At 32.7% G+C, this 13,753-nt stretch overlaps 1 protein-coding gene across 2 annotated transcripts in view; it reads left to right on the top strand.

The window, feature by feature from the left end:
- LOC128240187 (uncharacterized) overlaps window positions 1-13,753 on the top strand; it is a 41,649-nt gene that overhangs the window by 18,645 nt on the left and 9,251 nt on the right. For both annotated transcript variants that reach the window (XM_052956709.1, XM_052956708.1), the window contains one exon: window positions 11,323-11,516. The gene's annotated coding sequence lies outside the window, so the exon portion shown is untranslated. The remainder of the gene's footprint in view (window positions 1-11,322; window positions 11,517-13,753) is intronic.

Genomic DNA, 13,753 nt, shown 5'->3' with positions numbered 1-13,753 from the left:
TTTCCGCCGTGAATCAGCGATGCCGCTCATATGATCTTCAGATTATCTTCCTTAATAATGCAAACATTCTATAGTGCAGTAACATTAAGCGTATCATAAATGTGTACAACAATCTTTCAAACCACATTTTTACAATATTATAAGACATTCAAATTTTTACAGAACTAAATACAATCCACAATACCCATTTTTTCTAAGGAACACATTTAATGATGGCAAGTCATCCTAGACAGGCAACTCATCTGTCTAGCAATTATAATGGCAGCCGAGCCAAATGTTCAATTATAAAAAGTACAATATCTGTATTTATAAGCAAATACAGGGCAAATCACTGAATCTTACACACAACAGTTTTACTTATCTCACAGTTTATTACCAACTCGACTTCTATGATATTATTAAATTGATATTCTTTAAAATACTAATTTTAATTCCAACATTCTGAATTTTTAAATCTTCTAAACCAAATACTCCAGAATTGTTTCCACAAGGTGTGTTAAAAAGATCACTGTTGTCAAAACAAACCAATCAATTACATTTACAGCCAATGAATTGACATATCCTAAGAAAAGATTAGATGCATTCAAACTGTTTCAGAACTAAACACAATCCACCCATCCCATTTTTGTCTAAGGACAACATATTATAATAGCGTGTCAGCTAAGATTGGCAACTCATCTGTCTAGCAATTATATAATGGCAGCTAAGGCAGATGTACTTAGTCAATTACAAAAACAAGTAAAGAAACAATATTTGTATTTATTAGCGAACACAGAACAAATCCCTGAAACTTACATAAAACATTCTTACTTATAATCTCAGTTTGTTAACAACTCAACTTAAAATCAATTTAAGAAGTATTTTTTGAAATTTGTTTTTAGTTTAAAGCTGCACTCTCACAGATTGAACGTTTTGACAACGTATAATTTTTTTTATTTTATGTCTTAGAACGGGCCATTTTTTCCGAAAATCGATGGAAACCAGTTATATAAAAATTTGCTCTTTCCAGGACAAAAAATAAAAAAAGTTGTAAATATGGTATATCTGTAAGAGTGCAGCTTTAATGCCAATATTCTGAATTTAAAATCTTCTAAACCGAAAAATCCAGAAGAAATCAGCATTGCTTCAAATCGTTCTCGTTCAATTCAGAAAAGATTAAATTTTATTTATAATACTGATCTTTATGTATTGACTATATGGCAAAAACTACGGCTGACGCTGACAGGTAATATTACACCAGAAAATCACAATAGGCGGGGGAAAACCATCGGAGCGCGGCACTTGAACAGGAAGTGACGTCAACTAAAAACAGCTGCCATGAGGTGAAACAGCTCATCTGTACACAGCCACGTGGTAGAACCGCGGGATCCGTGTAACCCCGATCTCATTGTGTTGCATTATTTAATACTTTTAAATAGCCTCCACACGTCATGTTAACAATGAAGCGTGGTCTTCATCCCATCTCGGAAACGACCCGTGTACAAACGATGAAGAATATTCTCAGAAAATGACTGTACTTTGATATTCACGTATCATATACCGACGTTCTATCATAAAACGAACTATACAACTGGTAGATCGGCTTTTAATCTAATGTTAAACCACTGATGATTGGTTTCCTCGTTTAACCGTTCAAATATTTCTTCAGTAAATAGTGACCACTGTTATGTTGTTAACGGGTCCATGATCTTTTTTATTCGTGCATAAACATTTCTAAATAGTATTGTACATGCATTAAAAGTGGTTAAATGAATGTTAATGAAGGAATGACAGTCTACGTCATTAGCGATCGAAGGTTTGCGTTGGGGACGTCCCTCGGGTGTAGCAAACGATTAATCGATAACGATGTGTTTATAAACGTAAATATAATATAAATAAAACTACAAAAATGCGCATAACAGTATTACAAACAGATTTTGTTCAGTGAAAGTGTTTTTTATTATACACGTGAAAATATGCTTTTCTATGAAACTTGTGAAATAAAATACGATCTAACACTGAAATGACGAAAATTAGAAATGTTTGTTGTTAAAATGCCGCATCTAAATGTGTCGTTTTATTTTAAAGCATATGTCGATAAGTTTAAAAATAACATTAGACACAACATTAGAATATATTGAATGATAAATAAATTGACCTCACATGCTCGACAAAGATATCAATAAACAGCTTATACGACTCTACACCCAACAGAGTTATTGAAAGTGTCTTCTTCCGGTTTGTAAGCGCACCGCGCACGAGCATTGCGAGTAAGCCCACTAGCCGATACATTGTAATTAGAAAGGCCGTGATAATAATCTAATGTTTATCTTTCGGAATATATATTTTCTATTTATAAATCTGTATTTATTAGTGAGATATGAAGAAAAAACTCGTACTGTATATATGTATAGGTTAGAGTTTTTTAAGTAATTTCTTCGCAAATAAGTAACCTATGGAAGCGGATTACTTAATTAATTCTAATCGACTTAGTGTTAGCCCATCCCAAATTGCATCAGCTTTAAAATTAAGCAGTGCGCGTGTGACGTCACTTGAATCAGCGTTGGCACTGAAAATCCACCTTTGCATATACAAACAGTAGGAGTGGCTATATGCGCATGCGCAGTTAAAGCAATTTACTTTATCCTGAAAGTCGTCTTCAGGAATAAGTAGCGATTTCTCACATTTAACAAACGAACATTTTAAAAATCAAGCCCCCTGATTGGCTGACAATGTAAGGCAAACACTTATATATAATCATATATAGACAATATGAATTTGGATACACTCATCCTTCATTTTAGATCAAAGAATCGTTAATAAAACTTGACACAACCTGGAAGTTCTAGCTATGATAATAATCGAAAGGTGTGTAAACATTGTTTTTGTTTTATAAATTTGTAGCAATTACATAACATTCAAAACTTCTGTACTAAAGCCAGGGCAGAGAAAACCAGCAAAGTCACTAAACATTTGCCCTTTTAGCACTTCTAATCAACGGAAATAAATATATATTGTAAAAGTAAAAACTTTAGCAGGCACGATATCCCTTCTTCCTAAACTGCAAGTTAGAACCAACTGAAAGAACTACTTCAGTATTAATGACCACCCACTTCTGTAGTAGGTCCGGGAGAAGATCCACTTCTACCGCCAATCCTTCGGTCTGTTGTCTGGTCACTGTGAGACTGCAATAATAAACGTATACACAAAAATGTCTCTACAAAGAACATCATTTATAACGTATTCACATGAATCCATTCGGATAACACTCATGGATAATGACTTAGAATTTTTACATTCGTATGAGTCAATAATACAACAATTTTACATTTGAACTAGTACTGGACACGTAAGCGTAAACTTTAACGATTCATCATTGGCGATTCCGCTATGGATCAGCCTGTTAAAACTTCAATTCATAACAATATTAAGATATAAACTAGCACTTGTGATTGCACAGTGTTCATTGTACGATGTGTTTTATCTATGGCGAGTCCGCCATCAATCATCAAAGCCGAGTTTTATAATTTTATAACACTATTTGAATATGTACTAGTACTGTAACTGACTAACTGGTGAAGCCAGCGTATACAATGGTTAGAATATAGCCTTGATTTTCATCAAAGAAAACTGTTGATAAGCAATCATTAAGTGTAACGCTTAACTATTAAGAATTTTAACTTTCGCGCGTGTTTAAAAGTCCACCTTCTGTCACTCATTCAATACACACTCCCTGCATCATTGACAATAAGTCAACCAATGAGGTTGAAACACACCCCGCTTCTTCTTAATCATTGAAAATTGACTTTATATCATCTAAGTATTACTTATTGATCTCTGGCTTTTCCGCCGTGAATCAGCGATGCCGCTCATATGATCTTCAGATTATCTTCCTTAATAATGCAAACATTCTATAGTGCAGTAACATTAAGCGTATCATAAATGTGTACAACAATCTTTCAAACCACATTTTTACAATATTATAAGACATTCAAATTTTTACAGAACTAAATACAATCCACAATACCCATTTTTTCTAAGGAACACATTTAATGATGGCAAGTCATCCTAGATAGGCAACTCATCTGTCTAGCAATTATAATGGCAGCCGAGCCAAATGTTCAATTATAAAAAGTACAATATCTGTATTTATAAGCAAATACAGGGCAAATCACTGAATCTTACACACAACAGTTTTACTTATCTCACAGTTTATTACCAACTCGACTTCTATGATATTATTAAATTGATATTCTTTAAAATACTAATTTTAATTCCAACATTCTGAATTTTTAAATCTTCTAAACCAAATACTCCAGAATTGTTTCCACAAGGTGTGTTAAAAAGATCACTGTTGTCAAAACAAACCAATCAATTACATTTACAGCCAATGAATTGACATATCCTAAGAAAAGATTAGATGCATTCAAACTGTTTCAGAACTAAACACAATCCACCCATCCCATTTTTGTCTAAGGACAACATATTATAATAGCGTGTCAGCTAAGATTGGCAACTCATCTGTCTAGCAATTATATAATGGCAGCTAAGGCAGATGTACTTAGTCAATTACAAAAACAAGTAAAGAAACAATATTTGTATTTATTAGCGAACACAGAACAAATCCCTGAAACTTACATAAAACATTCTTACTTATAATCTCAGTTTGTTAACAACTCAACTTAAAATCAATTTAAGAAGTATTTTTTGAAATTTGTTTTTAGTTTAAAGCTGCACTCTCACAGATTGAACGTTTTGACAACGTATAATTTTTTTTATTTTATGTCTTAGAACGGGCCATTTTTTCCGAAAATCGATGGAAACCAGTTATATAAAAATTTGCTCTTTCCAGGACAAAAAATAAAAAAAGTTGTAAATATGGTATATCTGTAAGAGTGCAGCTTTAATGCCAATATTCTGAATTTAAAATCTTCTAAACCGAAAAATCCAGAAGAAATCAGCATTGCTTCAAATCGTTCTCGTTCAATTCAGAAAAGATTAAATTTTATTTATAATACTGATCTTTATGTATTGACTATATGGCAAAAACTACGGCTGACGCTGACAGGTAATATTACACCAGAAAATCACAATAGGCGGGGGAAAACCATCGGAGCGCGGCACTTGAACAGGAAGTGACGTCAACTAAAAACAGCTGCCATGAGGTGAAACAGCTCATCTGTACACAGCCACGTGGTAGAACCGCGGGATCCGTGTAACCCCGATCTCATTGTGTTGCATTATTTAATACTTTTAAATAGCCTCCACACGTCATGTTAACAATGAAGCGTGGTCTTCATCCCATCTCGGAAACGACCCGTGTACAAACGATGAAGAATATTCTCAGAAAATGACTGTACTTTGATATTCACGTATCATATACCGACGTTCTATCATAAAACGAACTATACAACTGGTAGATCGGCTTTTAATCTAATGTTAAACCACTGATGATTGGTTTCCTCGTTTAACCGTTCAAATATTTCTTCAGTAAATAGTGACCTCTGTTATGTTGTTAACGGGTCCATGATCTTTTTTATTCGTGCATAAACATTTCTAAATAGTATTGTACATGCATTAAAAGTGGTTAAATGAATGTTAATGAAGGAATGACAGTCTACGTCATTAGCGATCGAAGGTTTGCGTTGGGGACGTCCCTCGGGTGTAGCAAACGATTAATCGATAACGAGGTGTTTATAAATGTAAATATAATATAAATAAAACTACAAAAATGCGCATAACAGTATTACAAACAGATTTTGTTCAGTGAAAGTGTTTTTTATTATACACGTGAAAATATGCTTTTCTATGAAACTTGTGAAATAAAATACGATCTAACACTGAAATGACGAAAATTAGAAATGTTTGTTGTTAAAATGCCGCATCTAAATGTGTCGTTTTATTTTAAAGCATATGTCGATAAGTTTAAAAATAACATTAGACACAACATTAGAATATATTGAATGATAAATAAATTGACCTCACATGCTCGACAAAGATATCAATAAACAGCTTATACGACTCTACACCCAACAGAGTTATTGAAAGTGTCTTCTTCCGGTTTGTAAGCGCACCGCGCACGAGCATTGCGAGTAAGCCCACTAGCCGATACATTGTAATTAGAAAGGCCGTGATAATAATCTAATGTTTATCTTTCGGAATATATATTTTCTATTTATAAATCTGTATTTATTAGTGAGATATGAAGAAAAAACTCGTACTGTATATATGTATAGGTTAGAGTTTTTTAAGTAATTTCTTCGCAAATAAGTAACCTATGGAAGCGGATTACTTAATTAATTCTAATCGACTTAGTGTTAGCCCATCCCAAATTGCATCAGCTTTAAAATTAAGCAGTGCGCGTGTGACGTCACTTGAATCAGCGTTGGCACTGAAAATCCACCTTTGCATATACAAACAGTAGGAGTGGCTATATGCGCATGCGCAGTTAAAGCAATTTACTTTATCCTGAAAGTCGTCTTCAGGAATAAGTAGCGATTTCTCACATTTAACAAACGAACATTTTAAAAATCAAGCCCCCTGATTGGCTGACAATGTAAGGCAAACACTTATATATAATCATATATAGACAATATGAATTTGGATACACTCATCCTTCATTTTAGATCAAAGAATCGTTAATAAAACTTGACACAACCTGGAAGTTCTAGCTATGATAATAATCGAAAGGTGTGTAAACATTGTTTTTGTTTTATAAATTTGTAGCAATTACATAACATTCAAAACTTCTGTACTAAAGCCAGGGCAGAGAAAACCAGCAAAGTCACTAAACATTTGCCCTTTTAGCACTTCTAATCAACGGAAATAAATATATATTGTAAAAGTAAAAACTTTAGCAGGCACGATATCCCTTCTTCCTAAACTGCAAGTTAGAACCAACTGAAAGAACTACTTCAGTATTGATGGCCACCCACTTCTGTAGTAGGTCCGGGAGAAGATCCACTTCTACCGCCAATCCTTCGGTCTGTTGTCTGGTCACTGTGAGACTGCAATAATAAACGTATACACAAAAATGTCTCTACAAAGAACATCATTTATAACGTATTCACATGAATCCATTCGGATAACACTCATGGATAATGACTTAGAATTTTTACATTCGTATGAGTCAATAATACAACAATTTTACATTTGAACTAGTACTGGACACGTAAGCGTAAACTTTAACGATTCATCATTGGCGATTCCGCTATGGATCAGCCTGTTAAAACTTCAATTCATAACAATATTAAGATATAAACTAGCACTTGTGATTGCACAGTGTTCATTGTACGATGTGTTTTATCTATGGCGAGTCCGCCATCAATCATCAAAGCCGAGTTTTATAATTTTATAACACTATTTGAATATGTACTAGTACTGTAACTGACTAACTGGTGAAGCCAGCGTATACAATGGTTAGAATATAGCCTTGATTTTCATCAAAGAAAACTGTTGATAAGCAATCATTAAGTGTAACGCTTAACTATTAAGAATTTTAACTTTCGCGCGTGTTTTAAAGTCCACCTTCTGTCACTCATTCAATACACACTCCCTGCATCATTGACAATAAGTCAACCAATGAGGTTGAAACACACCCCGCTTCTTCTTAATCATTGAAAATTGACTTTATATCATCTAAGTATTACTTATTGATCTCTGGCTTTTCCGCCGTGAATCAGCGATGCCGCTCATATGATCTTCAGATTATCTTCCTTAATAATGCAAACATTCTATAGTGCAGTAACATTAAGCGTATCATAAATGTGTACAACAATCTTTCAAACCACATTTTTACAATATTATAAGACATTCAAATTTTTACAGAACTAAATACAATCCACAATACCCATTTTTTCTAAGGAACACATTTAATGATGGCAAGTCATCCTAGACAGGCAACTCATCTGTCTAGCAATTATAATGGCAGCCGAGCCAAATGTTCAATTATAAAAAGTACAATATCTGTATTTATAAGCAAATACAGGGCAAATCACTGAATCTTACACACAACAGTTTTACTTATCTCACAGTTTATTACCAACTCGACTTCTATGATATTATTAAATTGATATTCTTTAAAATACTAATTTTAATTCCAACATTCTGAATTTTTAAATCTTCTAAACCAAATACTCCAGAATTGTTTCCACAAGGTGTGTTAAAAAGATCACTGTTGTCAAAACAAACCAATCAATTACATTTACAGCCAATGAATTGACATATCCTAAGAAAAGATTAGATGCATTCAAACTGTTTCAGAACTAAACACAATCCACCCATCCCATTTTTGTCTAAGGACAACATATTATAATAGCGTGTCAGCTAAGATTGGCAACTCATCTGTCTAGCAATTATATAATGGCAGCTAAGGCAGATGTACTTAGTCAATTACAAAAACAAGTAAAGAAACAATATTTGTATTTATTAGCGAACACAGAACAAATCCCTGAAACTTACATAAAACATTCTTACTTATAATCTCAGTTTGTTAACAACTCAACTTAAAATCAATTTAAGAAGTATTTTTTGAAATTTGTTTTTAGTTTAAAGCTGCACTCTCACAGATTGAACGTTTTGACAACGTATAATTTTTTTTATTTTATGTCTTAGAACGGGCCATTTTTTCCGAAAATCGATGGAAACCAGTTATATAAAAATTTGCTCTTTCCAGGACAAAAAATAAAAAAAAGTTGTAAATATGGTATATCTGTAAGAGTGCAGCTTTAATGCCAATATTCTGAATTTAAAATCTTCTAAACCGAAAAATCCAGAAGAAATCAGCATTGCTTCAAATCGTTCTCGTTCAATTCAGAAAAGATTAAATTTTATTTATAATACTGATCTTTATGTATTGACTATATGGCAAAAACTACGGCTGACGCTGACAGGTAATATTACACCAGAAAATCACAATAGGCGGGGGAAAACCATCGGAGCGCGGCACTTGAACAGGAAGTGACGTCAACTAAAAACAGCTGCCATGAGGTGAAACAGCTCATCTGTACACAGCCACGTGGTAGAACCGCGGGATCCGTGTAACCCCGATCTCATTGTGTTGCATTATTCTCCTACGTGTTTCTCGCCCCCCCCCCCCAAAAAAAAAAAAAAAAAAAAAAAAAAACTCACCTAAATATTCTTTAATAGTATCTTATAAACTAAACATCCACTTTCTTAGTAAAACTAGAAGCACTGATTTTAAAATGGAGAACAATTCCTCTAACACAATAAAACTGAATTAACTCATAATTTCTACATGTCCCATATTTCCACTGCATAATCTGAATTTGAATCTTCATGTTACGCGTCGTTTCAAATAAATACAACAAACATATTTTTAATACGACTTACCCTCTGTAAATGGATTAGAATCATGCCTTGTCCGGTCACGGCAATAAACACGGACTTTTGCATACTGCCCGGTACGACTTCAAATTTAACAATCCATAGTATCGATTTGAACGTATCTGTTCCCTAATGCGGATTGTTTTTACATCCATATGCGCACGAAATAGTCGTGTGTATGAACCACTCGTGCTTATAAAGCGCCACCTGGAGGTTATTCCTTTATAAACATGATAAACTAATTTTCTTCTAATTCATTAAACATTTTCGTTTGCAATATCGTTTTTAAATGTTTGTTTGTTTCCATTTAAAACATTATGTGCATTCAAACATTAATAAATACATTATACAATACACTGAACGCAAAAGTACGTATTTCAATGGCTAAACATACAGAAAAGTGTTTTAAATCATAAGCTAAAATAGGTATAGTCTTTATCTTAATGTGATGACACGCAAACATCATACGTCGTATTTTTTAAATGGCTAATGTTAAAGCGCTTTATGTCGAGTATGGAGTCGGAGCCTTCCGAAAATATTTGTTTATAAGAAATGGGGAATTATAAATTAAAACAATCATTATGATCATCAAACAAGTATCTATGTATGTCAAGTTTGTTGTTGTGGTATACCGAAAATTATTTTAGCATTAATACTTAATGGATTATATGATTATATTGAAAGCCTAATGGAAATAGATGTGTTTCAATGAACTAATTTTGATTGAATAATCATAAATCAAGATATTTAGAAATATGTGGAAGATTACACTAAGAAGACAGTAGAAGAAACAACACACTAAGAATAATCTATGTCACAAGTATACGATTTTGCCTCGTACATCATATTTGTTGATGTCATCAGGAATACCAATATTTTATTGTTATGTATTTAAAGCTCTTGTGGTAAACTATACCTTGATAACTTGACATGCAATACGACTATTTTGGCCACGGGAAATTTCACCAAACACATAAATGCCACGTATTATGTTGAAATCCGCATTAAAATAGTTGATAATAGTTGTAGTAGTTGTTAATGTATTTTACATAGAATATAATTAATCAATTCTAATGCCACTCGATACAATGAGTGAATGCTAGGTTTGCATGTACTTCAATGCTCAAACTAAATGAATGACATGATTCCAATTAAATTGAACATTATACTATATGCGTAGAAGAAAGGAATCTTTGTTCCATGCGTGATGATGTGTTTTAGTTGCAAATAATTGTCGTTAGTAGCTGTTTATTGAATTTAAAACAGATATTGCCTTCGTTAAAATTATAAAATATATTTTCATTAAAAATCAAAAACTTAAACGTAGTTATTTAAATTATATTAAAAACACATAAAAACATAAAGTTAGACAAACATACAAAATATAAAAAATAATATGGAAATATACCCTGTTCACTTTCGCGCCCATTTAAATTTAACCAATATTGATATCTTGTCGCAATAACATTAATTAATTAAATGTCATTTAGATAGCTATTAGCTTTCCTCATAATATGTTTATAAAACACATTATACTGATTATGAAGATTTAAACTGTCATGTTTTACTTGCATATACATAGAAAACTTTCGTCATAATACTAGATAATGCATGTAAGTATACATTCCTTAAACCTAACACGGTATGAATATCAATTTTTGTTTGGTAAAATTATTGAAACATAACCTTATCGATATAAACAAGGGAAAATATGAATTATTAAACTCATCTATGTATAATCCTTTGTTGCAGTAGATATTTGACTAAATTCACAACAAAAGTATTCGCTATATTTCTGAGCAGCACAAGCATCATATTTACGATGTTTATATCACAGTTTATATAAAGTATACATTACATTCCGTTCTTATATAAAGGTACCAATTTGGATTCCGCGATTACATCATGCTAATTTCAAAATATTAGGTTGCAATCATGTGTATATGTATATGTACATTAAATCACGTCTTATACAACGTTCGTGTTCCCTACTTGCAGACGCACCATCCGTCCCCGGGAAAACCGTATAAAGGCGGCACGTTCACGGGACACTTGAGGGACGACCATGAGGGCGAGCTGCTATGTAGAATGTTAAAGGCGGTGTTCAGGAGAGGGGTGATGTTCAACTTGGGGAAAGAAGGAAAGGTTGTCCTGGATGGCATCTCATTGTATGATGGTTATGTGCATTTCAGGTAAGAATAATATTATAGGTATATTACGAGTCAGCTTAGGATGTTCAGGAAAGGATTAGAGTTTTTTGTTGTGAAGTAAAGAAATTTGTTCTAAATGCCGTTTTGTTAAGAGTCATGTATGAACGTGTTATGCAGCTATTGCATTTTAATGTACAGTAATTATATGCATCACATATATAAAGCATGTTATAATTGGTAGTCAGGGTACGCCATTTTTGAAAGCATTATATACCACTTTTATAAGCTGTGGTCGAGTTCAATATAGGTAAAATTAGTTAGGTATTGAGTATAACTAAAGCAGCGTAATTTTTTTACTATGTTTTTCAATAAAATAAGGAGTTTAATCAGTATACAAACAGCAGCTAAAATATAAATTTAAAATAAAACTAAGGAGTGGAAATATCAAGTTCAAGAACTACTTTGAAGGCAAATGTATTAACATCTCTTTAACGTAAATGAAAACGGCACTTTTGAACCTTTAAATTATGACAAATAATAATTGATCATAACTATGTTCCAATATTTATTGTCTTAGAAATAAACAAAACTGATCTCTAATTACGGAAATGGCAATCACAAATCTTGAACGTTTTGGTTTCAAAACTAATTGAGTGTTCAATTAAAATACCCCACTCATTGCCAATCGTTATCTCACCGAAGAAGCGTGGTGAAGAAAGCAATGTAGTTCTACTAAAATACGGCGATCAAAAGTATTGATATCATATTGCTCATTACAGTAATAGTTTAGATGTGTTTAACACCTATTGATACTACCTTAGGCTCTTTTAATAAATGCAGTACTGAATGACTACTCATCAACTATTAACTATTAAGCATGAAAGGTGTATGTAGGAAAATTTGCGGATGGTAACAAACTAACGTAATAAATGGACTTCTAATATAATTACTCATACAAAAGAATGCGCAAACGATCTAGAACATGAATGCAACGTTTAATCAACATGTATTGGTATTTATAGTATAATAACAACCATATATACGATTCACGGAACTCAACGTCGCCGTCCATGAGATTGAGTATTTATGTTGTCCTCGTATAAAATGAGGTCCATATTCGTAACGTAACATTGAGTGTGTAACCTTAGTTTAATCATTTACTGTCTTTCCTGCACTACTAATCTTGACGTGTTTTCAACCCGTTTATTCGTATTCACGAGATACGAATCAGTGACACACAATAAGCTCGGCAGAGATGTCGCCATACGATTGACGCCATAGATTCTAGAGTGTTTGCAGTCAAATCCTAAATATGTAGACATTAGTTTGAATTGATATTGGAAATCATAAACAGTTATACAAATAGTGTAACCTTAATAGCAGTTGCTTCTCAGTGATATTTCTAGTAAGATACAATGCGATATAGTGAAATAATTAATGTAACTTCTGCGTTAATGGCGAATTTTTGCGTTCTCCGCGGGAGGTCTTTAAATTGGTCAAATTGTACGTTAACGCTGGTTTGTCATTTTATGGACAGTCAGGTGTTTCGCCTGACTGTAGAATATTTCAGTCCTCCAATTCGTAGTCGTTGATTTAATCGCACAGGTTTCAATATATTTAATGAACTGGTGACAGTAAAACAGTAAGATACATAGAGTAAACTATGTCCTGAACGACACAGATACTGAAAAGTATTATATGTCACACCTTTTACTCCATAATTGTTCATGATCTATAAGAAGTAGTGCATTTGCGATTACTATGATTCATTATTTAAGTTCATTTAAATATTCTTTTTGTTCTTTCGTTTTTTTTATATTCTAGTTCTCATTGCATTGAACAGCCCTATAAGAATTAATTAAATTATTCAAAATTTTAAAAACAAAATCACAGGGTTACTTTCTAGGATCATGAACAGGATCTGATAATACAGAATGAATTTAAACAATGAAAGAGGTTGTTGTTTTTTTAAATAAGACCTGTTGATAAAAAATATCACTTTCAATTATAAAATCATAATATGAAACTTTAAAATTGTGTTTGTTTGCATGCTAAATAATAAGATTGAGTGCAATGGTTGGATACGTTGCTCAACAATATTTCGACGTCAAAAATGAAATATTTTCTAAATGTACTGTATATTGGTCAGCATTAAGTGCTAAGCTTCCTTTAATCATTTATGCGAAATAAAATACCTTTCCGATGAAGTTTAGTGCAAACACCAGCTATCTTATAATGCACCGTAATTTCTTTAGTTTCATCGTAAAACACGACATAAC

This window comes from Mya arenaria, chromosome 7, assembly GCF_026914265.1.
Source record: "Mya arenaria isolate MELC-2E11 chromosome 7, ASM2691426v1".
NCBI lineage: Eukaryota > Metazoa > Mollusca > Bivalvia > Myida > Myidae > Mya > Mya arenaria.
Note: the sequence above shows the minus strand (reverse complement) of the source record. Positions and strands in the feature narration are given on the sequence as shown.